Source organism: Channa argus, unplaced genomic scaffold (genome assembly GCF_033026475.1).
Source record: "Channa argus isolate prfri unplaced genomic scaffold, Channa argus male v1.0 Contig014, whole genome shotgun sequence".
Taxonomy (NCBI): Eukaryota; Metazoa; Chordata; class Actinopteri; order Anabantiformes; family Channidae; genus Channa; species Channa argus.
The window spans coordinates 858184-880655 of NW_027125233.1; the positions used below are offsets into that span (position 1 = coordinate 858184).

The 22472-nt window shown below is 41.9% G+C and overlaps 23 pseudogenes; all 23 read left to right on the forward strand.

The window, feature by feature from the left end:
* The first annotated feature begins 739 nt into the window (after positions 1-739).
* On the forward strand, positions 740-858 carry LOC137113095 (5S ribosomal RNA; annotated as a pseudogene).
* An 857-nt stretch (positions 859-1715) lies between these two features.
* On the forward strand, positions 1716-1834 carry LOC137113031 (5S ribosomal RNA; annotated as a pseudogene).
* An 857-nt stretch (positions 1835-2691) lies between these two features.
* Positions 2692-2810, forward strand: LOC137112939 (5S ribosomal RNA; annotated as a pseudogene).
* An 868-nt stretch (positions 2811-3678) lies between these two features.
* LOC137112940 (5S ribosomal RNA) lies at positions 3679-3797 on the forward strand (annotated as a pseudogene).
* An 867-nt stretch (positions 3798-4664) lies between these two features.
* LOC137112942 (5S ribosomal RNA) lies at positions 4665-4783 on the forward strand (annotated as a pseudogene).
* An 857-nt stretch (positions 4784-5640) lies between these two features.
* LOC137113042 (5S ribosomal RNA) lies at positions 5641-5759 on the forward strand (annotated as a pseudogene).
* Positions 5760-6616: 857 nt separating this feature from the next.
* On the forward strand, positions 6617-6735 carry LOC137112943 (5S ribosomal RNA; annotated as a pseudogene).
* Positions 6736-7593: 858 nt separating this feature from the next.
* On the forward strand, positions 7594-7712 carry LOC137113096 (5S ribosomal RNA; annotated as a pseudogene).
* Positions 7713-8569: 857 nt separating this feature from the next.
* On the forward strand, positions 8570-8688 carry LOC137113054 (5S ribosomal RNA; annotated as a pseudogene).
* Positions 8689-9545: 857 nt separating this feature from the next.
* Positions 9546-9664, forward strand: LOC137113065 (5S ribosomal RNA; annotated as a pseudogene).
* An 858-nt stretch (positions 9665-10522) lies between these two features.
* LOC137113097 (5S ribosomal RNA) lies at positions 10523-10641 on the forward strand (annotated as a pseudogene).
* An 857-nt stretch (positions 10642-11498) lies between these two features.
* Positions 11499-11617, forward strand: LOC137113076 (5S ribosomal RNA; annotated as a pseudogene).
* An 867-nt stretch (positions 11618-12484) lies between these two features.
* Positions 12485-12603, forward strand: LOC137112944 (5S ribosomal RNA; annotated as a pseudogene).
* Positions 12604-13459: 856 nt separating this feature from the next.
* Positions 13460-13578, forward strand: LOC137113099 (5S ribosomal RNA; annotated as a pseudogene).
* An 857-nt stretch (positions 13579-14435) lies between these two features.
* On the forward strand, positions 14436-14554 carry LOC137113087 (5S ribosomal RNA; annotated as a pseudogene).
* An 857-nt stretch (positions 14555-15411) lies between these two features.
* LOC137112945 (5S ribosomal RNA) lies at positions 15412-15530 on the forward strand (annotated as a pseudogene).
* An 868-nt stretch (positions 15531-16398) lies between these two features.
* LOC137112946 (5S ribosomal RNA) lies at positions 16399-16517 on the forward strand (annotated as a pseudogene).
* An 867-nt stretch (positions 16518-17384) lies between these two features.
* LOC137112947 (5S ribosomal RNA) lies at positions 17385-17503 on the forward strand (annotated as a pseudogene).
* Positions 17504-18360: 857 nt separating this feature from the next.
* LOC137113157 (5S ribosomal RNA) lies at positions 18361-18479 on the forward strand (annotated as a pseudogene).
* An 867-nt stretch (positions 18480-19346) lies between these two features.
* Positions 19347-19465, forward strand: LOC137112523 (5S ribosomal RNA; annotated as a pseudogene).
* An 857-nt stretch (positions 19466-20322) lies between these two features.
* Positions 20323-20441, forward strand: LOC137113098 (5S ribosomal RNA; annotated as a pseudogene).
* Positions 20442-21298: 857 nt separating this feature from the next.
* Positions 21299-21417, forward strand: LOC137112949 (5S ribosomal RNA; annotated as a pseudogene).
* An 857-nt stretch (positions 21418-22274) lies between these two features.
* Positions 22275-22393, forward strand: LOC137113100 (5S ribosomal RNA; annotated as a pseudogene).
* The last annotated feature ends 79 nt before the right edge of the window (positions 22394-22472 follow it).

Sequence of the window (22472 nt, forward strand, 5' to 3'; positions counted from 1 at the left end):
TTTTCAACCATCGTGCTTCATTACTAGTAGACCATGTTACGGTCCTGGCCATATGTGTTGTTTTTATTTTGTTGTTCTTATAGGTGCCCTGCCTGATTGGCCGGATTGGGGGGCAGTACAGGAAGCTGATTGGTCCATCCTACACTTCCTGGAGTTTTAAAAGTACGGTTCCCAACAGCTAGCGAGGCTCTTTCTGGCAGCAGCACCTGTTTGCTGTTCTTGGTTTCCAAACCTTATTTAGCATTTTTGAATTGTTAGGTTTTATGCCGTGGTTTTGTCTATAAATTGTATATTTTGTAAATAGTATTAAATCTGTAGGGGTGAACAGCCATTTTCTTTGGACTGTTTTCACATTAGGGAGTTAGGGTTAGCGACTGTGTTTTGGTTTGTTTATTTCTATCAGGCTAGCTAGCACTTTCTGTGGGAAATGGCTTATTTTGTTTATTATGTTGGCCTTGGTTCGCCCTGAGTTGTAGTGTCATGTTTTGTTTGACACTTTCTTTCGTTTAAAATAAATATCATTCTGTTGGAACATCTCGATCCTGGATTTTGGTTTGGGGATCGGAGAGGGAACATGCTAATTTATCTTTGTATGTTGCACCCTGACCCCCTGGACAGGGGCGTAACAGACCAGTACAGTTATAGTACTTGTACTTTGCCACATTTATCTTCGTCTTAGCAAGTTTCATGCATTCTGCTTCTCCAACGTTTTTAAGAGCTGTTGATGATGTCAAATGCAGCTTACGGCCACACCGCTCTCTAAGCGCCCGATCTCGTCCGATCTCGGCAGCCAAATAGAGCCGGGCCTGGTTAGTACTTGGTAGGAAGACCGCGTGGGAATACCAGGTGCTGTAAGCTTTTTTGCTTGGGTTTACGGGCAGCACAAGCTGGTGTTACTGCCTATTTATTCATAGAAATTGTTCTATATTTTCATCAAATTTTGTTCTTTCATTACTGTTTTGCTACTTTATTGGTTTGTCAACCATCGTGCTTCATTACTAGTAGACCATGTTACGGTCCTGGCCATATGTGTTGTTTTTGATATGTTGTTCTTATAGGTGCCCTGCCTGATTGGCCGGATTGAGGGGCAGTACAGGAAGCTGATTGGTCCATCCTACACTTCCTGGAGTTTTAAAAGTACGGTTCCCAACAGCTAGCGAGGCTCTTTCTGGCAGCAGCACCTGTTTGCTGTTCTTGGTTTCCAAACCTTATTTAGCATTTTTGAATTGTTAGGTTTTGTGCCGTGGTTTTGTTTATAAATTGTATATTTTGTAAATAGTATTAAATCTGTAGGGGTGAACAGCCATTTTCTTTGGACTGTTTTCACATTAGGGAGTTAGGGTTAGCGACTGTCTTTTGGTTTGTTTATTTCTATCAGGCTAGCTAGCACTTTCTGTGGGAAATGGCTTATTTTGTTTATTATGTTGGCCTTGGTTCGCCCTGAGTTGTAGTGTCATGTTTTGTTTGACATTTTCTTTCGTTTAAAATAAATATCATTCTGTTGGAACATCTCGATCCTGGATTTTGGTTTGGGGATCGGAGAGGGAACATGCTAATTTATCTTTGTATGTTGCACCCTGACCCCCTGGACAGGGGCGTAACAGACCAGTACAGTTATAGTACTTTGTACTTTGCCACATTTATCTTCTTCTTAGCAAGTGTCATGCATTCTGCTTCTCCAGCGTTTTTAAGAGCTGTTGATGATGTCAAATGCAGCTTACGGCCACACCGCTCTCTAAGCGCCCGATCTCGTCCGATCTCGGCAGCCAAATAGAGCCGGGCCTGGTTAGTACTTGGTAGGAAGACCACCTGGGAATACCAGGTGCTGTAAGCTTTTTTGCTTGGGTTTACGGGCAGCACAAGCTGGTGTTACTGCCTATTTATTCATAGAAATTGTTCTATATTTTCATCAAATTTTGTTCTTTCATTGCTGTTTTGCTACTTTATTGGTTTGTCAACCATCGTGCTTCATTACTAGTAGACCATGTTACGGTCCTGGCCATATGTGTTGTTTTTATTTTGTTGTTCTTATAGGTGCCCTGCCTGATTGGCCGGATTGGGGGGCAGTACAGGAAGCTGATTGGTCCATCCTACACTTCCTGGAGTTTTAAAAGTACGGTTCCCAACAGCTAGCGAGGCTCTTTCTGGCAGCAGCACCTGTTTGCTGTTCTTGGTTTCCAAACTTTATTTAGCATTTTTGAATTGTTAGGTTTTATGCCGTGGTTTTGTTTATAAATTGTATATTTTGTAAATAGTATTAAATCTGTAGGGGTGAACTGCCATTTTCTTTGGATTGTTTTCACATTTGGGAGTTAGGGTTAGCGACTGTCTTTTGGTTTGTTTATTTCTATCAGGCTAGCTAGCACTTTCTGTGGGAAATGGCTTATTTTGTTTATTATGTTGGCCTTGGTTCGCCCTGAGTTGTAGTGTCATGTTTTGTTTGACACTTTCTTTCGTTTAAAATAAATATCATTCTGTTGGAACATCTCGATCCTGGATTTTGGTTTGGGGATCGGAGAGGGAACATGCTAATTTATCTTTGTATGTTGCACCCTGACCCCCTGGACAGGGGCGTAACAGACCAGTACAGTTATAGTACTTTGTACTTTGCCACATTTATCTTCTTCTTAGCAAGTGTCATGCATTCTGCTTCTCCAGCGTTTTTAAGAGCTGTTGATGATGTCAAATGCAGCTTACGGCCACACCGCTCTCTAAGCGCCCGATCTCGTCCGATCTCGGCAGCCAAATAGAGCCGGGCCTGGTTAGTACTTGGTAGGAAGACCGCCTGGGAATACCAGGTGCTGTAAGCTTTTTTGCTTGGGTTTACGGGCAGCACAAGCTGGTGTTACTGCCAATTTATTCATAGAAATTGTTCTATATTTTCATCAAATTTTGTTCTTTCATTGCTGTTTTGCTACTTTATTGGTTTTTAAAACCATCGTGCTTCATTACTAGTAGACCATGTTACGGTCCTGGCCATATGTGTTGTTTTTATTTTCTCGTTCTTATAGGTGCCCTGCCTGATTGGCCGGATTGAGGGGCAGTACAGGAAGCTGATTGGTCCATCCTACACTTCCTGGAGTTTTAAAAGTACGGTTCCCAACAGCTAGCGCGGCTCTTTCTGGCAGCAGCACCTGTTTGCTGTTCTTGGTTTCCAAACCTTATTTAGCATTTTTGAATTCTTAGGTTTTGTGCCGTGGTTTTGTTTATAAATTGTATATTTTGTAATTCGTATTAAATCTGTAGGGGTGAACAGCCATTTTCTTTTGATTGTTTTCTCTTGTTTTCACATTAGGGAGTTAGGGTTAGCGACTGTCTTTTGGTTTGTTTATTTCTATCAGGCTAGCTAGCACTTTCTGTGGGAAATGGCTTATTTTGTTTATTATGTTGGCCTTGGTTCGCCCTGAGTTGTAGTGTCATGTTTTGTTTGACACTTTCTTTCGTTTAAAATAAATATCATTCTGTTGGAACATCTCGATCCTGGATTTTGGTTTGGGGATCGGAGAGGGAACATGCTAATTTATCTTTGTATGTTGCACCCTGACCCCCTGGACAGGGGCGTAACAGACCAGTACAGTTATAGTACTCTGTACTTTGCCACATTTATCTTCTTCTTAGCAAGTGTCATGCATTCTGCTTCTCCAGCGTTTTTAAGAGCTGTTGATGATGTCAAATGCAGCTTACGGCCACACCGCTCTCTAAGCGCCCGATCTCGTCCGATCTCGGCAGCCAAATAGAGCCGGGCCTGGTTAGTACTTGGTAGGAAGACCGCCTGGGAATACCAGGTGCTGTAAGCTTTTTTGCTTGGGTTTACGGGCAGCACAAGCTGGTGTTACTGCCTATTTATTCATAGAAATTGTTCTATATTTTCATCAAATTTTGTTCTTTCATTGCTGTTTTGCTACTTTATTGGTTTTTCAACCATCGTGCTTCATTACTAGTAGACCATGTTACGGTCCTGGCCATATGTGTTGTTTTTGATTTGTTGTTCTTATAGGTGCCCTGCCTGATTGGCCGGATTGGGGGGCAGTACAGGAAGCTGATTGGTCCATCCTACACTTCCTGGAGTTTTAAAAGTACGGTTCCCAACAGCTAGCGAGGCTCTTTCTGGCAGCAGCACCTGTTTGCTGTTCTTGGTTTCCAAACCTTATTTAGCATTTTTGAATTGTTAGGTTTTGTGCCGTGGTTTTGTTTATAAATTGTATATTTTGTAATTCGTATTAAATCTGTAGGGGTGAACAGCCATTTTCTTTTGATTGTTTTCTCTTGTTTTCACATTAGGGAGTTAGGGTTAGCGACTGTCTTTTGGTTTGTTTATTTCTATCAGGCTAGCTAGCACTTTCTGTGGGAAATGGCTTATTTTGTTTATTATGTTGGCCTTGGTTCGCCCTGAGTTGTAGTGTCATGTTTTGTTTGACACTTTCTTTCGTTTAAAATAAATATCATTCTGTTGGAACATCTCGATCCTGGATTTTGGTTTGGGGATCGGAGAGGGAACATGCTAATTTATCTTTGTATGTTGCACCCTGACCCCCTGGACAGGGGCGTAACAGACCAGTACAGTTATAGTACTTTGTACTTTGCCACATTTATCTTCTTCTTAGCAAGTGTCATGCATTCTGCTTCTCCAGCGTTTTTAAGAGCTGTTGATGATGTCAAATGCAGCTTACGGCCACACCGCTCTCTAAGCGCCCGATCTCGTCCGATCTCGGCAGCCAAATAGAGCCGGGCCTGGTTAGTACTTGGTAGGAAGACCGCCTGGGAATACCAGGTGCTGTAAGCTTTTTTGCTTGGGTTTACGGGCAGCACAAGCTGGTCTTACTGCCTATTTATTCATAGAAATTGTTCTATATTTTCATCAAATTTTGTTCTTCCATTGCTGTTTTGCTACTTTATTGGTTTTTCAACCATCGTGCTTCATTACTAGTAGACCATGTTACGGTCCTGGCCATATGTGTTGTTTTTATTTTCTCGTTCTTATAGGTGCCCTGCCTGATTGGCCGGATTGAGGGGCAGTACAGGAAGCTGATTGGTCCATCCTACACTTCCTGGAGTTTTAAAAGTACGGTTCCCAACAGCTAGCGAGGCTCTTTCTGGCAGCAGCACCTGTTTGCTGTTCTTGGTTTCCAAACCTTATTTAGCATTTTTGAATTGTTAGGTTTTGTGCCGTGGTTTTGTTTATAAATTGTATATTTTGTAAATAGTATTAAATCTGTAGGGGTGAACAGCCATTTTCTTTAGACTGTTTTCACATTAGTGAGTTAGGGTTAGCGACTGTCTTTTGGTTTGTTTATTTCTATCAGGCTAGCTAGCACTTTCTGTGGGAAATGGCTTATTTTGTTTATTATGTTGGCCTTGGTTCGCCCTGAGTTGTAGTGTCATGTTTTGTTTGACACTTTCTTTCGTTTAAAATAAATATCATTCTGTTGGAACATCTCGATCCTGGATTTTGGTTTGGGGATCGGAGAGGGAACATGCTAATTTATCTTTGTATGTTGCACCCTGACCCCCTGGACAGGGGCGTAACAGACCGGTACAGTTATAGTACTTTGTACTTTGCCACATTTATCTTCTTCTTAGCAAGTGTCATGCATTCTGCTTCTCCAGCGTTTTTAAGAGCTGTTGATGATGTCAAATGCAGCTTACGGCCACACCGCTCTCTAAGCGCCCGATCTCGTCCGATCTCGGCAGCCAAATAGAGCCGGGCCTGGTTAGTACTTGGTAGGAAGACCACCTGGGAATACCAGGTGCTGTAAGCTTTTTTGCTTGGGTTTACGGGCAGCACAAGCTGGTGTTACTGCCTATTTATTCATAGAAATTGTTCTATATTTTCATCAAATTTTGTTCTTTCATTGCTGTTTTGCTACTTTATTGGTTTGTCAACCATCGTGCTTCATTACTAGTAGACCATGTTACGGTCCTGGCCATATGTGTTGTTTTTATTTTGTTGTTCTTATAGGTGCCCTGCCTGATTGGCCGGATTGGGGGGCAGTAAAGGAAGCTGATTGGTCCATCCTACACTTCCTGGAGTTTTAAAAGTACGGTTCCCAACAGCTAGCGAGGCTCTTTCTGGCAGCAGCACCTGTTTGCTGTTCTTGGTTTCCAAACTTTATTTAGCATTTTTGAATTGTTAGGTTTTATGCCGTGGTTTTGTTTATAAATTGTATATTTTGTAAATAGTATTAAATCTGTAGGGGTGAACTGCCATTTTCTTTGGATTGTTTTCACATTTGGGAGTTAGGGTTAGCGACTGTCTTTTGGTTTGTTTATTTCTATCAGGCTAGCTAGCACTTTCTGTGGGAAATGGCTTATTTTGTTTATTATGTTGGCCTTGGTTCGCCCTGAGTTGTAGTGTCATGTTTTGTTTGACACTTTCTTTCGTTTAAAATAAATATCATTCTGTTGGAACATCTCGATCCTGGATTTTGGTTTGGGGATCGGAGAGGGAACATGCTAATTTATCTTTGTATGTTGCACCCTGACCCCCTGGACAGGGGCGTAACAGACCAGTACAGTTATAGTACTTTGTACTTTGCCACATTTATCTTCTTCTTAGCAAGTGTCATGCATTCTGCTTCTCCAGCGTTTTTAAGAGCTGTTGATGATGTCAAATGCAGCTTACGGCCACACCGCTCTCTAAGCGCCCGATCTCGTCCGATCTCGGCAGCCAAATAGAGCCGGGCCTGGTTAGTACTTGGTAGGAAGACCGCCTGGGAATACCAGGTGCTGTAAGCTTTTTTGCTTGGGTTTACGGGCAGCACAAGCTGGTGTTACTGCCAATTTATTCATAGAAATTGTTCTATAGTTTCATCAAATTTTGTTCTTTCATTGCTGTTTTGCTACTTTATTGGTTTTTAAAACCATCGTGCTTCATTACTAGTAGACCATGTTACGGTCCTGGCCATATGTGTTGTTTTTATTTTGTTGTTCTTATAGGTGCCCTGCCTGATTGGCCGGATTGGGGGGCAGTACAGGAAGCTGATTGGTCCATCCTACACTTCCTGGAGTTTTAAAAGTACGGTTCCCAACAGCTAGCGAGGCTCTTTCTGGCAGCAGCACCTGTTTGCTGTTCTTGGTTTCCAAACTTTATTTAGCATTTTTGAATTGTTAGGTTTTATGCCGTGGTTTTGTTTATAAATTGTATATTTTGTAAATAGTATTAAATCTGTAGGGGTGAACAGCCATTTTCTTTGGACTGTTTTCACATTAGGGAGTTAGGGTTAGCGACTGTGTTTTGGTTTGTTTATTTCTATCAGGCTAGCTAGCACTTTCTGTGGGAAATGGCTTATTTTGTTTATTATGTTGGCCTTGGTTCGCCCTGAGTTGTAGTGTCATGTTTTGTTTGACACTTTCTTTCGTTTAAAATAAATATCATTCTGTTGGAACATCTCGATCCTGGATTTTGGTTTGGGGATCGGAGAGGGAACATGCTAATTTATCTTTGTATGTTGCACCCTGACCCCCTGGACAGGGGCGTAACAGACCAGTACAGTTATAGTACTTTGTACTTTGCCACATTTATCTTCGTCTTAGCAAGTTTCATGCATTCTGCTTCTCCAACGTTTTTAAGAGCTGTTGATGATGTCAAATGCAGCTTACGGCCACACCGCTCTCTAAGCGCCCGATCTCGTCCGATCTCGGCAGCCAAATAGAGCCGGGCCTGGTTAGTACTTGGTAGGAAGACCGCGTGGGAATACCAGGTGCTGTAAGCTTTTTTGCTTGGGTTTACGGGCAGCACAAGCTGGTGTTACTGCCTATTTATTCATAGAAATTGTTCTATATTTTCATCAAATTTTGTTCTTTCATTACTGTTTTGCTACTTTATTGGTTTGTCAACCATCGTGCTTCATTACTAGTAGACCATGTTACGGTCCTGGCCATATGTGTTGTTTTTGATATGTTGTTCTTATAGGTGCCCTGCCTGATTGGCCGGATTGAGGGGCAGTACAGGAAGCTGATTGGTCCATCCTACACTTCCTGGAGTTTTAAAAGTACGGTTCCCAACAGCTAGCGAGGCTCTTTCTGGCAGCAGCACCTGTTTGCTGTTCTTGGTTTCCAAACCTTATTTAGCATTTTTGAATTGTTAGGTTTTGTGCCGTGGTTTTGTTTATAAATTGTATATTTTGTAAATAGTATTAAATCTGTAGGGGTGAACAGCCATTTTCTTTGGACTGTTTTCACATTAGGGAGTTAGGGTTAGCGACTGTCTTTTGGTTTGTTTATTTCTATCAGGCTAGCTAGCACTTTCTGTGGGAAATGGCTTATTTTGTTTATTATGTTGGCCTTGGTTCGCCCTGAGTTGTAGTGTCATGTTTTGTTTGACACTTTCTTTCGTTTAAAATAAATATCATTCTGTTGGAACATCTCGATCCTGGATTTTGGTTTGGGGATCGGAGAGGGAACATGCTAATTTATCTTTGTATGTTGCACCCTGACCCCCTGGACAGGGGCGTAACAGACCAGTACAGTTATAGTACTTTGTACTTTGCCACATTTATCTTCTTCTTAGCAAGTGTCATGCATTCTGCTTCTCCAGCGTTTTTAAGAGCTGTTGATGATGTCAAATGCAGCTTACGGCCACACCGCTCTCTAAGCGCCCGATCTCGTCCGATCTCGGCAGCCAAATAGAGCCGGGCCTGGTTAGTACTTGGTAGGAAGACCACCTGGGAATACCAGGTGCTGTAAGCTTTTTTGCTTGGGTTTACGGGCAGCACAAGCTGGTGTTACTGCCTATTTATTCATAGAAATTGTTCTATATTTTCATCAAATTTTGTTCTTTCATTGCTGTTTTGCTACTTTATTGGTTTGTCAACCATCGTGCTTCATTACTAGTAGACCATGTTACGGTCCTGGCCATATGTGTTGTTTTTATTTTGTTGTTCTTATAGGTGCCCTGCCTGATTGGCCGGATTGGGGGGCAGTAAAGGAAGCTGATTGGTCCATCCTACACTTCCTGGAGTTTTAAAAGTACGGTTCCCAACAGCTAGCGAGGCTCTTTCTGGCAGCAGCACCTGTTTGCTGTTCTTGGTTTCCAAACTTTATTTAGCATTTTTGAATTGTTAGGTTTTATGCCGTGGTTTTGTTTATAAATTGTATATTTTGTAAATAGTATTAAATCTGTAGGGGTGAACTGCCATTTTCTTTGGATTGTTTTCACATTTGGGAGTTAGGGTTAGCGACTGTCTTTTGGTTTGTTTATTTCTATCAGGCTAGCTAGCACTTTCTGTGGGAAATGGCTTATTTTGTTTATTATGTTGGCCTTGGTTCGCCCTGAGTTGTAGTGTCATGTTTTGTTTGACACTTTCTTTCGTTTAAAATAAATATCATTCTGTTGGAACATCTCGATCCTGGATTTTGGTTTGGGGATCGGAGAGGGAACATGCTAATTTATCTTTGTATGTTGCACCCTGACCCCCTGGACAGGGGCGTAACAGACCAGTACAGTTATAGTACTTTGTACTTTGCCACATTTATCTTCTTCTTAGCAAGTGTCATGCATTCTGCTTCTCCAGCGTTTTTAAGAGCTGTTGATGATGTCAAATGCAGCTTACGGCCACACCGCTCTCTAAGCGCCCGATCTCGTCCGATCTCGGCAGCCAAATAGAGCCGGGCCTGGTTAGTACTTGGTAGGAAGACCACCTGGGAATACCAGGTGCTGTAAGCTTTTTTGCTTGGGTTTACGGGCAGCACAAGCTGGTGTTACTGCCAATTTATTCATAGAAATTGTTCTATAGTTTCATCAAATTTTGTTCTTTCATTGCTGTTTTGCTACTTTATTGGTTTTTAAAACCATCGTGCTTCATTACTAGTAGACCATGTTACGGTCCTGGCCATATGTGTTGTTTTTATTTTGTTGTTCTTATAGGTGCCCTGCCTGATTGGCCGGATTGGGGGGCAGTACAGGAAGCTGATTGGTCCATCCTACACTTCCTGGAGTTTTAAAAGTACGGTTCCCAACAGCTAGCGAGGCTCTTTCTGGCAGCAGCACCTGTTTGCTGTTCTTGGTTTCCAAACTTTATTTAGCATTTTTGAATTGTTAGGTTTTATGCCGTGGTTTTGTTTATAAATTGTATATTTTGTAAATAGTATTAAATCTGTAGGGGTGAACAGCCATTTTCTTTGGACTGTTTTCACATTAGGGAGTTAGGGTTAGCGACTGTGTTTTGGTTTGTTTATTTCTATCAGGCTAGCTAGCACTTTCTGTGGGAAATGGCTTATTTTGTTTATTATGTTGGCCTTGGTTCGCCCTGAGTTGTAGTGTCATGTTTTGTTTGACACTTTCTTTCGTTTAAAATAAATATCATTCTGTTGGAACATCTCGATCCTGGATTTTGGTTTGGGGATCGGAGAGGGAACATGCTAATTTATCTTTGTATGTTGCACCCTGACCCCCTGGACAGGGGCGTAACAGACCAGTACAGTTATAGTACTTTGTACTTTGCCACATTTATCTTCGTCTTAGCAAGTTTCATGCATTCTGCTTCTCCAACGTTTTTAAGAGCTGTTGATGATGTCAAATGCAGCTTACGGCCACACCGCTCTCTAAGCGCCCGATCTCGTCCGATCTCGGCAGCCAAATAGAGCCGGGCCTGGTTAGTACTTGGTAGGAAGACCGCGTGGGAATACCAGGTGCTGTAAGCTTTTTTGCTTGGGTTTACGGGCAGCACAAGCTGGTGTTACTGCCTATTTATTCATAGAAATTGTTCTATATTTTCATCAAATTTTGTTCTTTCATTACTGTTTTGCTACTTTATTGGTTTGTCAACCATCGTGCTTCATTACTAGTAGACCATGTTACGGTCCTGGCCATATGTGTTGTTTTTGATATGTTGTTCTTATAGGTGCCCTGCCTGATTGGCCGGATTGAGGGGCAGTACAGGAAGCTGATTGGTCCATCCTACACTTCCTGGAGTTTTAAAAGTACGGTTCCCAACAGCTAGCGAGGCTCTTTCTGGCAGCAGCACCTGTTTGCTGTTCTTGGTTTCCAAACCTTATTTAGCATTTTTGAATTGTTAGGTTTTGTGCCGTGGTTTTGTTTATAAATTGTATATTTTGTAAATAGTATTAAATCTGTAGGGGTGAACAGCCATTTTCTTTGGACTGTTTTCACATTAGGGAGTTAGGGTTAGCGACTGTCTTTTGGTTTGTTTATTTCTATCAGGCTAGCTAGCACTTTCTGTGGGAAATGGCTTATTTTGTTTATTATGTTGGCCTTGGTTCGCCCTGAGTTGTAGTGTCATGTTTTGTTTGACACTTTCTTTCGTTTAAAATAAATATCATTCTGTTGGAACATCTCGATCCTGGATTTTGGTTTGGGGATCGGAGAGGGAACATGCTAATTTATCTTTGTATGTTGCACCCTGACCCCCTGGACAGGGGCGTAACAGACCAGTACAGTTATAGTACTTTGTACTTTGCCACATTTGTCTTCTTCTTAGCAAGTGTCATGCATTCTGCTTCTCCAGTGTTTTTAAGAGCTGTTGATGATGTCAAATGCAGCTTACGGCCACACCGCTCTCTAAGCGCCCGATCTCGTCCGATCTCGGCAGCCAAATAGAGCCGGGCCTGGTTAGTACTTGGTAGGAAGACCACCTGGGAATACCAGGTGCTGTAAGCTGTTTTGCTTGGGTTTACGGGCAGCACAAGCTGGTGTTACTGCCTATTTATTCATAGAAATTGTTCTATATTTTCATCAAATTTTGTTCTTTCATTGCTGTTTTGCTACTTTATTGGTTTTTCAACCATCGTGCTACATTACTAGTAGACCATGTTACGGTCCTGGCCATATGTGTTGTTTTTATTTTCTCGTTCTTATAGGTGCCCTGCCTGATTGGCCGGATTGAGGGGCAGTACAGGAAGCTGATTGGTCCATCCTACACTTCCTGGAGTTTTAAAAGTACGGTTCCCAACAGCTAGCGAGGCTCTTTCTGGCAGTAACACCTGTTTGCTGTTCTTGGTTTCCAAACCTTATTTAGCATTTTTGAATTGTTAGGTTTTGTGCCGTGGTTTTGTTTATAAATTGTATATTTTGTAATTCGTATTAAATCTGTAGGGGTGAACAGCCATTTTCTTTTGATTGTTTTCTCTTGTTTTCACATTAGGGAGTTAGGGTTAGCGACTGTCTTTTGGTTTGTTTATTTCTATCAGGCTAGCTAGCACTTTCTGTGGGAAATGGCTTATTTTGTTTATTATGTTGGCCTTGGTTCGCCCTGAGTTGTAGTGTCATGTTTTGTTTGACACTTTCTTTCGTTTAAAATAAATATCATTCTGTTGGAACATCTCGGTCCTGGATTTTGGTTTGGGGATCGGAGAGGGAACATGCTAATTTATCTTTGTATGTTGCACCCTGACCCCCTGGACAGGGGCGTAACAGACCAGTACAGTTATAGTACTTTGTACTTTGCCACATTTATCTTCTTCTTAGCAAGTGTCATGCATTCTGCTTCTCCAGCGTTTTTAAGAGCTGTTGATGATGTCAAATGCAGCTTACGGCCACACCGCTCTCTAAGCGCCCGATCTCGTCCGATCTCGGCAGCCAAATAGAGCCGGGCCTGGTTAGTACTTGGTAGGAAGACCGCCTGGGAATACCAGGTGCTGTAAGCTTTTTTGCTTGGGTTTACGGGCAGCACAAGCTGGTGTTACTGCCTATTTATTCATAGAAATTGTTCTTTATTTTCATCAAATTTTGTTCTTTCATTGCTGTTTTGCTACTTTATTGGTTTTTCAACCATCGTGCTTCATTACTAGTAGACCATGTTACGGTCCTGGCCATATGTGTTGTTTTTATTTTGTTGTTCTTATAGGTGCCCTGCCTGATTGGCCGGATTGGGGGGCAGTACAGGAAGCTGATTGGTCCATCCTACACTTCCTGGAGTTTTAAAAGTACGGTTCCCAACAGCTAGCGAGGCTCTTTCTGGCAGCAGCACCTGTTTGCTGTTCTTGGTTTCCAAACCTTATTTAGCATTTTTGAATTGTTAGGTTTTATGCCGTGGTTTTGTCTATAAATTGTATATTTTGTAAATAGTATTAAATCTGTAGGGGTGAACAGCCATTTTCTTTGGACTGTTTTCACATTAGGGAGTTAGGGTTAGCGACTGTGTTTTGGTTTGTTTATTTCTATCAGGCTAGCTAGCACTTTCTGTGGGAAATGGCTTATTTTGTTTATTATGTTGGCCTTGGTTCGCCCTGAGTTGTAGTGTCATGTTTTGTTTGACACTTTCTTTCGTTTAAAATAAATATCATTCTGTTGGAACATCTCGATCCTGGATTTTGGTTTGGGGATCGGAGAGGGAACATGCTAATTTATCTTTGTATGTTGCACCCTGACCCCCTGGACAGGGGCGTAACAGACCAGTACAGTTATAGTACTTGTACTTTGCCACATTTATCTTCGTCTTAGCAAGTTTCATGCATTCTGCTTCTCCAACGTTTTTAAGAGCTGTTGATGATGTCAAATGCAGCTTACGGCCACACCGCTCTCTAAGCGCCCGATCTCGTCCGATCTCGGCAGCCAAATAGAGCCGGGCCTGGTTAGTACTTGGTAGGAAGACCGCGTGGGAATACCAGGTGCTGTAAGCTTTTTTGCTTGGGTTTACGGGCAGCACAAGCTGGTGTTACTGCCTATTTATTCATAGAAATTGTTCTATATTTTCATCAAATTTTGTTCTTTCATTACTGTTTTGCTACTTTATTGGTTTGTCAACCATCGTGCTTCATTACTAGTAGACCATGTTACGGTCCTGGCCATATGTGTTGTTTTTGATATGTTGTTCTTATAGGTGCCCTGCCTGATTGGCCGGATTGAGGGGCAGTACAGGAAGCTGATTGGTCCATCCTACACTTCCTGGAGTTTTAAAAGTACGGTTCCCAACAGCTAGCGAGGCTCTTTCTGGCAGCAGCACCTGTTTGCTGTTCTTGGTTTCCAAACCTTATTTAGCATTTTTGAATTGTTAGGTTTTGTGCCGTGGTTTTGTTTATAAATTGTATATTTTGTAAATAGTATTAAATCTGTAGGGGTGAACAGCCATTTTCTTTGGACTGTTTTCACATTAGGGAGTTAGGGTTAGCGACTGTCTTTTGGTTTGTTTATTTCTATCAGGCTAGCTAGCACTTTCTGTGGGAAATGGCTTATTTTGTTTATTATGTTGGCCTTGGTTCGCCCTGAGTTGTAGTGTCATGTTTTGTTTGACATTTTCTTTCGTTTAAAATAAATATCATTCTGTTGGAACATCTCGATCCTGGATTTTGGTTTGGGGATCGGAGAGGGAACATGCTAATTTATCTTTGTATGTTGCACCCTGACCCCCTGGACAGGGGCGTAACAGACCAGTACAGTTATAGTACTTTGTACTTTGCCACATTTATCTTCTTCTTAGCAAGTGTCATGCATTCTGCTTCTCCAGCGTTTTTAAGAGCTGTTGATGATGTCAAATGCAGCTTACGGCCACACCGCTCTCTAAGCGCCCGATCTCGTCCGATCTCGGCAGCCAAATAGAGCCGGGCCTGGTTAGTACTTGGTAGGAAGACCACCTGGGAATACCAGGTGCTGTAAGCTTTTTTGCTTGGGTTTACGGGCAGCACAAGCTGGTGTTACTGCCTATTTATTCATAGAAATTGTTCTATATTTTCATCAAATTTTGTTCTTTCATTGCTGTTTTGCTACTTTATTGGTTTGTCAACCATCGTGCTTCATTACTAGTAGACCATGTTACGGTCCTGGCCATATGTGTTGTTTTTATTTTGTTGTTCTTATAGGTGCCCTGCCTGATTGGCCGGATTGGGGGGCAGTACAGGAAGCTGATTGGTCCATCCTACACTTCCTGGAGTTTTAAAAGTACGGTTCCCAACAGCTAGCGAGGCTCTTTCTGGCAGCAGCACCTGTTTGCTGTTCTTGGTTTCCAAACTTTATTTAGCATTTTTGAATTGTTAGGTTTTATGCCGTGGTTTTGTTTATAAATTGTATATTTTGTAAATAGTATTAAATCTGTAGGGGTGAACTGCCATTTTCTTTGGATTGTTTTCACATTTGGGAGTTAGGGTTAGCGACTGTCTTTTGGTTTGTTTATTTCTATCAGGCTAGCTAGCACTTTCTGTGGGAAATGGCTTATTTTGTTTATTATGTTGGCCTTGGTTCGCCCTGAGTTGTAGTGTCATGTTTTGTTTGACACTTTCTTTCGTTTAAAATAAATATCATTCTGTTGGAACATCTCGATCCTGGATTTTGGTTTGGGGATCGGAGAGGGAACATGCTAATTTATCTTTGTATGTTGCACCCTGACCCCCTGGACAGGGGCGTAACAGACCAGTACAGTTATAGTACTTTGTACTTTGCCACATTTATCTTCTTCTTAGCAAGTGTCATGCATTCTGCTTCTCCAGCGTTTTTAAGAGCTGTTGATGATGTCAAATGCAGCTTACGGCCACACCGCTCTCTAAGCGCCCGATCTCGTCCGATCTCGGCAGCCAAATAGAGCCGGGCCTGGTTAGTACTTGGTAGGAAGACCGCCTGGGAATACCAGGTGCTGTAAGCTTTTTTGCTTGGGTTTACGGGCAGCACAAGCTGGTGTTACTGCCAATTTATTCATAGAAATTGTTCTATATTTTCATCAAATTTTGTTCTTTCATTGCTGTTTTGCTACTTTATTGGTTTTTAAAACCATCGTGCTTCATTACTAGTAGACCATGTTACGGTCCTGGCCATATGTGTTGTTTTTATTTTCTCGTTCTTATAGGTGCCCTGCCTGATTGGCCGGATTGAGGGGCAGTACAGGAAGCTGATTGGTCCATCCTACACTTCCTGGAGTTTTAAAAGTACGGTTCCCAACAGCTAGCGCGGCTCTTTCTGGCAGCAGCACCTGTTTGCTGTTCTTGGTTTCCAAACCTTATTTAGCATTTTTGAATTCTTAGGTTTTGTGCCGTGGTTTTGTTTATAAATTGTATATTTTGTAATTCGTATTAAATCTGTAGGGGTGAACAGCCATTTTCTTTTGATTGTTTTCTCTTGTTTTCACATTAGGGAGTTAGGGTTAGCGACTGTCTTTTGGTTTGTTTATTTCTATCAGGCTAGCTAGCACTTTCTGTGGGAAATGGCTTATTTTGTTTATTATGTTGGCCTTGGTTCGCCCTGAGTTGTAGTGTCATGTTTTGTTTGACACTTTCTTTCGTTTAAAATAAATATCATTCTGTTGGAACATCTCGATCCTGGATTTTGGTTTGGGGATCGGAGAGGGAACATGCTAATTTATCTTTGTATGTTGCACCCTGACCCCCTGGACAGGGGCGTAACAGACCAGTACAGTTATAGTACTCTGTACTTTGCCACATTTATCTTCTTCTTAGCAAGTGTCATGCATTCTGCTTCTCCAGCGTTTTTAAGAGCTGTTGATGATGTCAAATGCAGCTTACGGCCACACCGCTCTCTAAGCGCCCGATCTCGTCCGATCTCGGCAGCCAAATAGAGCCGGGCCTGGTTAGTACTTGGTAGGAAGACCGCCTGGGAATACCAGGTGCTGTAAGCTTTTTTGCTTGGGTTTACGGGCAGCACAAGCTGGTGTTACTGCCTATTTATTCATAGAAATTGTTCTATATTTTCATCAAATTTTGTTCTTTCATTGCTGTTTTGCTACTTTATTGGTTTTTCAACCATCGTGCTTCATTACTAGTAGACCATGTTACGGTCCTGGCCATATGTGTTGTTTTTGATTTGTTGTTCTTATAGGTGCCCTGCCTGATTGGCCGGATTGGGGGGCAGTACAGGAAGCTGATTGGTCCATCCTACACTTCCTGGAGTTTTAAAAGTACGGTTCCCAACAGCTAGCGAGGCTCTTTCTGGCAGCAGCACCTGTTTGCTGTTCTTGGTTTCCAAACCTTATTTAGCATTTTTGAATTGTTAGGTTTTGTGCCGTGGTTTTGTTTATAAATTGTATATTTTGTAATTCGTATTAAATCTGTAGGGGTGAACAGCCATTTTCTTTTGATTGTTTTCTCTTGTTTTCACATTAGGGAGTTAGGGTTAGCGACTGTCTTTTGGTTTGTTTATTTCTATCAGGCTAGCTAGCACTTTCTGTGGGAAATGGCTTATTTTGTTTATTATGTTGGCCTTGGTTCGCCCTGAGTTGTAGTGTCATGTTTTGTTTGACACTTTCTTTCGTTTAAAATAAATATCATTCTGTTGGAACATCTCGATCCTGGATTTTGGTTTGGGGATCGGAGAGGGAACATGCTAATTTATCTTTGTATGTTGCACCCTGACCCCCTGGACAGGGGCGTAACAGACCAGTACAGTTATAGTACTTTGTACTTTGCCACATTTATCTTCTTCTTAGCAAGTGTCATGCATTCTGCTTCTCCAGCGTTTTTAAGAGCTGTTGATGATGTCAAATGCAGCTTACGGCCACACCGCTCTCTAAGCGCCCGATCTCGTCCGATCTCGGCAGCCAAATAGAGCCGGGCCTGGTTAGTACTTGGTAGGAAGACCGCCTGGGAATACCAGGTGCTGTAAGCTTTTTTGCTTGGGTTTACGGGCAGCACAAGCTGGTCTTACTGCCTATTTATTCATAGAAATTGTTCTATATTTTCATCAAATTTTGTTCTTCCATTGCTGTTTTGCTACTTTATTGGTTTTTCAACCATCGTGCTTCATTACTAGTAGACCATGTTACGGTCCTGGCCATATGTGTTGTTTTTATTTTCTCGTTCTTATAGGTGCCCTGCCTGATTGGCCGGATTGAGGGGCAGTACAGGAAGCTGATTGGTCCATCCTACACTTCCTGGAGTTTTAAAAGTACGGTTCCCAACAGCTAGCGAGGCTCTTTCTGGCAGCAGCACCTGTTTGCTGTTCTTGGTTTCCAAACCTTGTTTAGCATTTTTGAATTGTTAGGTTTTGTGCCGTGGTTTTGTTTATAAATTGTATATTTTGTAAATAGTATTAAATCTGTAGGGGTGAACAGCCATTTTTTTTGGACTGTTTTCACATTAGGGAGTTAGGGTTAGCGACTGTCTTTTGGTTTGTTTATTTCTATCAGGCTAGCTAGCACTTTCTGTGGGAAATGGCTTATTTTGTTTATTATGTTGGCCTTGGTTCGCCCTGAGTTGTAGTGTCATGTTTTGTTTGACACTTTCTTTCGTTTAAAATAAATATCATTCTGTTGGAACATCTCGATCCTGGATTTTGGTTTGGGGATCGGAGAGGGAACATGCTAATTTATCTTTGTATGTTGCACCCTGACCCCCTGGACAGGGGCGTAACAGACCAGTACAGTTATAGTACTTTGTACTTTGCCACATTTGTCTTCTTCTTAGCAAGTGTCATGCATTCTGCTTCTCCAGTGTTTTTAAGAGCTGTTGATGATGTCAAATGCAGCTTACGGCCACACCGCTCTCTAAGCGCCCGATCTCGTCCGATCTCGGCAGCCAAATAGAGCCGGGCCTGGTTAGTACTTGGTAGGAAGACCGCCTGGGAATACCAGGTGTTGTAAGCTTTTTTGCTTGGGTTTACGGGCAGCACAAGCTGGTGTTACTGCCTATTTATTCATAGAAATTGTTCTATATTTTCATCAAATTTTGTTCTTTCATTGCTGTTTTGCTACTTTATTGGTTTTTCAACCATCGTGCTTCATTACTAGTAGACCATGTTAGGGTCCTGGCCATATGTGTTGTTTTTGATTTGTTGTTCTTATAGGTGCCCTGCCTGATTGGCCGGATTGGGGGGCAGTACAGGAAGCTGATTGGTCCATCCTACACTTCCTGGAGTTTTAAAAGTACGGTTCCCAACAGCTAGCGAGGCTCTTTCTGGCAGCAGCACCTGTTTGCTGTTCTTGGTTTCCAAACCTTATTTAGCATTTTTGAATTGTTAGGTTTTGTGCCGTGGTTTTGTTTATAAATTGTATATTTTGTAATTCGTATTAAATCTGTAGGGGTGAACAGCCATTTTCTTTTGATTGTTTTCTCTTGTTTTCACATTAGGGAGTTAGGGTTAGCGACTGTCTTTTGGATTGTTTATTTCTATCAGGCTAGCTAGCACTTTCTGTGGGAAATGGCTTATTTTGTTTATTATGTTGGCCTTGGTTTGCCCTGAGTTGTAGTGTCATGTTTTGTTTGACACTTTCTTTCGTTTAAAATAAATATCATTCTGTTGGAACATCTCGATACTGGAGTTTGGTTTGGGGATCGGAGAGGGAACATGCTAATTTATCTTTGTATGTTGCACCCTGACCCCCTGGACAGGGGCGTAACAGACCAGTACAGTTATAGTACTTTGTACTTTGCCACATTTATCTTCTTCTTAGCAAGTGTCATGCATTCTGCTTCTCCAGCGTTTTTAAGAGCTGTTGATGATGTCAAATGCAGCTTACGGACACACCGCTCTCTAAGCGCCCGATCTCGTCCGATCTCGGCAGCCAAATAGAGCCGGGCCTGGTTAGTACTTGGTAGGAAGACCGCGTGGGAATACCAGGTGCTGTAAGCTTTTTTGCTTGGGTTTACGGGCAGCACAAGCTGGTGTTACTGCCTATTTATTCATAGAAATTGTTCTATATTTTCATCAAATTTTGTTCTTTCATTACTGTTTTGCTACTTTATTGGTTTGTCAACCATCGTGCTTCATTACTAGTAGACCATGTTACGGTCCTGGCCATATGTGTTGTTTTTGATATGTTGTTCTTATAGGTGCCCTGCCTGATTGGCCGGATTGAGGGGCAGTACAGGAAGCTGATTGGTCCATCCTACACTTCCTGGAGTTTTAAAAGTACGGTTCCCAACAGCTAGCGAGGCTCTTTCTGGCAGCAGCACCTGTTTGCTGTTCTTGGTTTCCAAACCTTATTTAGCATTTTTGAATTGTTAGGTTTTGTGCCGTCGTTTTGTTTATAAATTGTATATTTTGTAAATAGTATTAAATCTGTAGGGGTGAACAGCCATTTTCTTTGGACTGTTTTCACATTAGGGAGTTAGGGTTAGCGACTGTCTTTTGGTTTGTTTATTTCTATCAGGCTAGCTAGCACTTTCTGTGGGAAATGGCTTATTTTGTTTATTATGTTGGCCTTGGTTCGCCCTGAGTTGTAGTGTCATGTTTTGTTTGACACTTTCTTTCGTTTAAAATAAATATCATTCTGTTGGAACATCTCGATCCTGGATTTTGGTTTGGGGATCGGAGAGGGAACATGCTAATTTATCTTTGTATGTTGCACCCTGACCCCCTGGACAGGGGCGTAACAGACCAGTACAGTTATAGTACTTTGTACTTTGCCACATTTATCTTCTTCTTAGCAAGTGTCATGCATTCTGCTTCTCCAGCGTTTTTAAGAGCTGTTGATGATGTCAAATGCAGCTTACGGCCACACCGCTCTCTAAGCGCCCGATCTCGTCCGATCTCGGCAGCCAAATAGAGCCGGGCCTGGTTAGTACTTGGTAGGAAGACCACCTGGGAATACCAGGTGCTGTAAGCTTTTTTGCTTGGGTTTACGGGCAGCACAAGCTGGTGTTACTGCCTATTTATTCATAGAAATTGTTCTATATTTTCATCAAATTTTGTTCTTTCATTGCTGTTTTGCTACTTTATTGGTTTGTCAACCATCGTGCTTCATTACTAGTAGACCATGTTACGGTCCTGGCCATATGTGTTGTTTTTATTTTGTTGTTCTTATAGGTGCCCTGCCTGATTGGCCGGATTGGGGGGCAGTAAAGGAAGCTGATTGGTCCATCCTACACTTCCTGGAGTTTTAAAAGTACGGTTCCCAACAGCTAGCGAGGCTCTTTCTGGCAGCAGCACCTGTTTGCTGTTCTTGGTTTCCAAACTTTATTTAGCATTTTTGAATTGTTAGGTTTTATGCCGTGGTTTTGTTTATAAATTGTATATTTTGTAAATAGTATTAAATCTGTAGGGGTGAACTGCCATTTTCTTTGGATTGTTTTCACATTTGGGAGTTAGGGTTAGCGACTGTCTTTTGGTTTGTTTATTTCTATCAGGCTAGCTAGCACTTTCTGTGGGAAATGGCTTATTTTGTTTATTATGTTGGCCTTGGTTCGCCCTGAGTTGTAGTGTCATGTTTTGTTTGACACTTTCTTTCGTTTAAAATAAATATCATTCTGTTGGAACATCTCGATCCTGGATTTTGGTTTGGGGATCGGAGAGGGAACATGCTAATTTATCTTTGTATGTTGCACCCTGACCCCCTGGACAGGGGCGTAACAGACCAGTACAGTTATAGTACTTTGTACTTTGCCACATTTATCTTCTTCTTAGCAAGTGTCATGCATTCTGCTTCTCCAGCGTTTTTAAGAGCTGTTGATGATGTCAAATGCAGCTTACGGCCACACCGCTCTCTAAGCGCCCGATCTCGTCCGATCTCGGCAGCCAAATAGAGCCGGGCCTGGTTAGTACTTGGTAGGAAGACCGCCTGGGAATACCAGGTGCTGTAAGCTTTTTTGCTTGGGTTTACGGGCAGCACAAGCTGGTGTTACTGCCAATTTATTCATAGAAATTGTTCTATAGTTTCATCAAATTTTGTTCTTTCATTGCTGTTTTGCTACTTTATTGGTTTTTAAAACCATCGTGCTTCATTACTAGTAGACCATGTTACGGTCCTGGCCATATGTGTTGTTTTTATTTTGTTGTTCTTATAGGTGCCCTGCCTGATTGGCCGGATTGGGGGGCAGTACAGGAAGCTGATTGGTCCATCCTACACTTCCTGGAGTTTTAAAAGTACGGTTCCCAACAGCTAGCGAGGCTCTTTCTGGCAGCAGCACCTGTTTGCTGTTCTTGGTTTCCAAACTTTATTTAGCATTTTTGAATTGTTAGGTTTTATGCCGTGGTTTTGTTTATAAATTGTATATTTTGTAAATAGTATTAAATCTGTAGGGGTGAACAGCCATTTTCTTTGGACTGTTTTCACATTAGGGAGTTAGGGTTAGCGACTGTGTTTTGGTTTGTTTATTTCTATCAGGCTAGCTAGCACTTTCTGTGGGAAATGGCTTATTTTGTTTATTATGTTGGCCTTGGTTTGCCCTGAGTTGTAGTGTCATGTTTTGTTTGACACTTTCTTTCGTTTAAAATAAATATCATTCTGTTGGAACATCTCGATCCTGGATTTTGGTTTGGGGATCGGAGAGGGAACATGCTAATTTATCTTTGTATGTTGCACCCTGACCCCCTGGACAGGGGCGTAACAGACCAGTACAGTTATAGTACTTGTACTTTGCCACATTTATCTTCGTCTTAGCAAGTTTCATGCATTCTGCTTCTCCAACGTTTTTAAGAGCTGTTGATGATGTCAAATGCAGCTTACGGCCACACCGCTCTCTAAGCGCCCGATCTCGTCCGATCTCGGCAGCCAAATAGAGCCGGGCCTGGTTAGTACTTGGTAGGAAGACCGCGTGGGAATACCAGGTGCTGTAAGCTTTTTTGCTTGGGTTTACGGGCAGCACAAGCTGGTGTTACTGCCTATTTATTCATAGAAATTGTTCTATATTTTCATCAA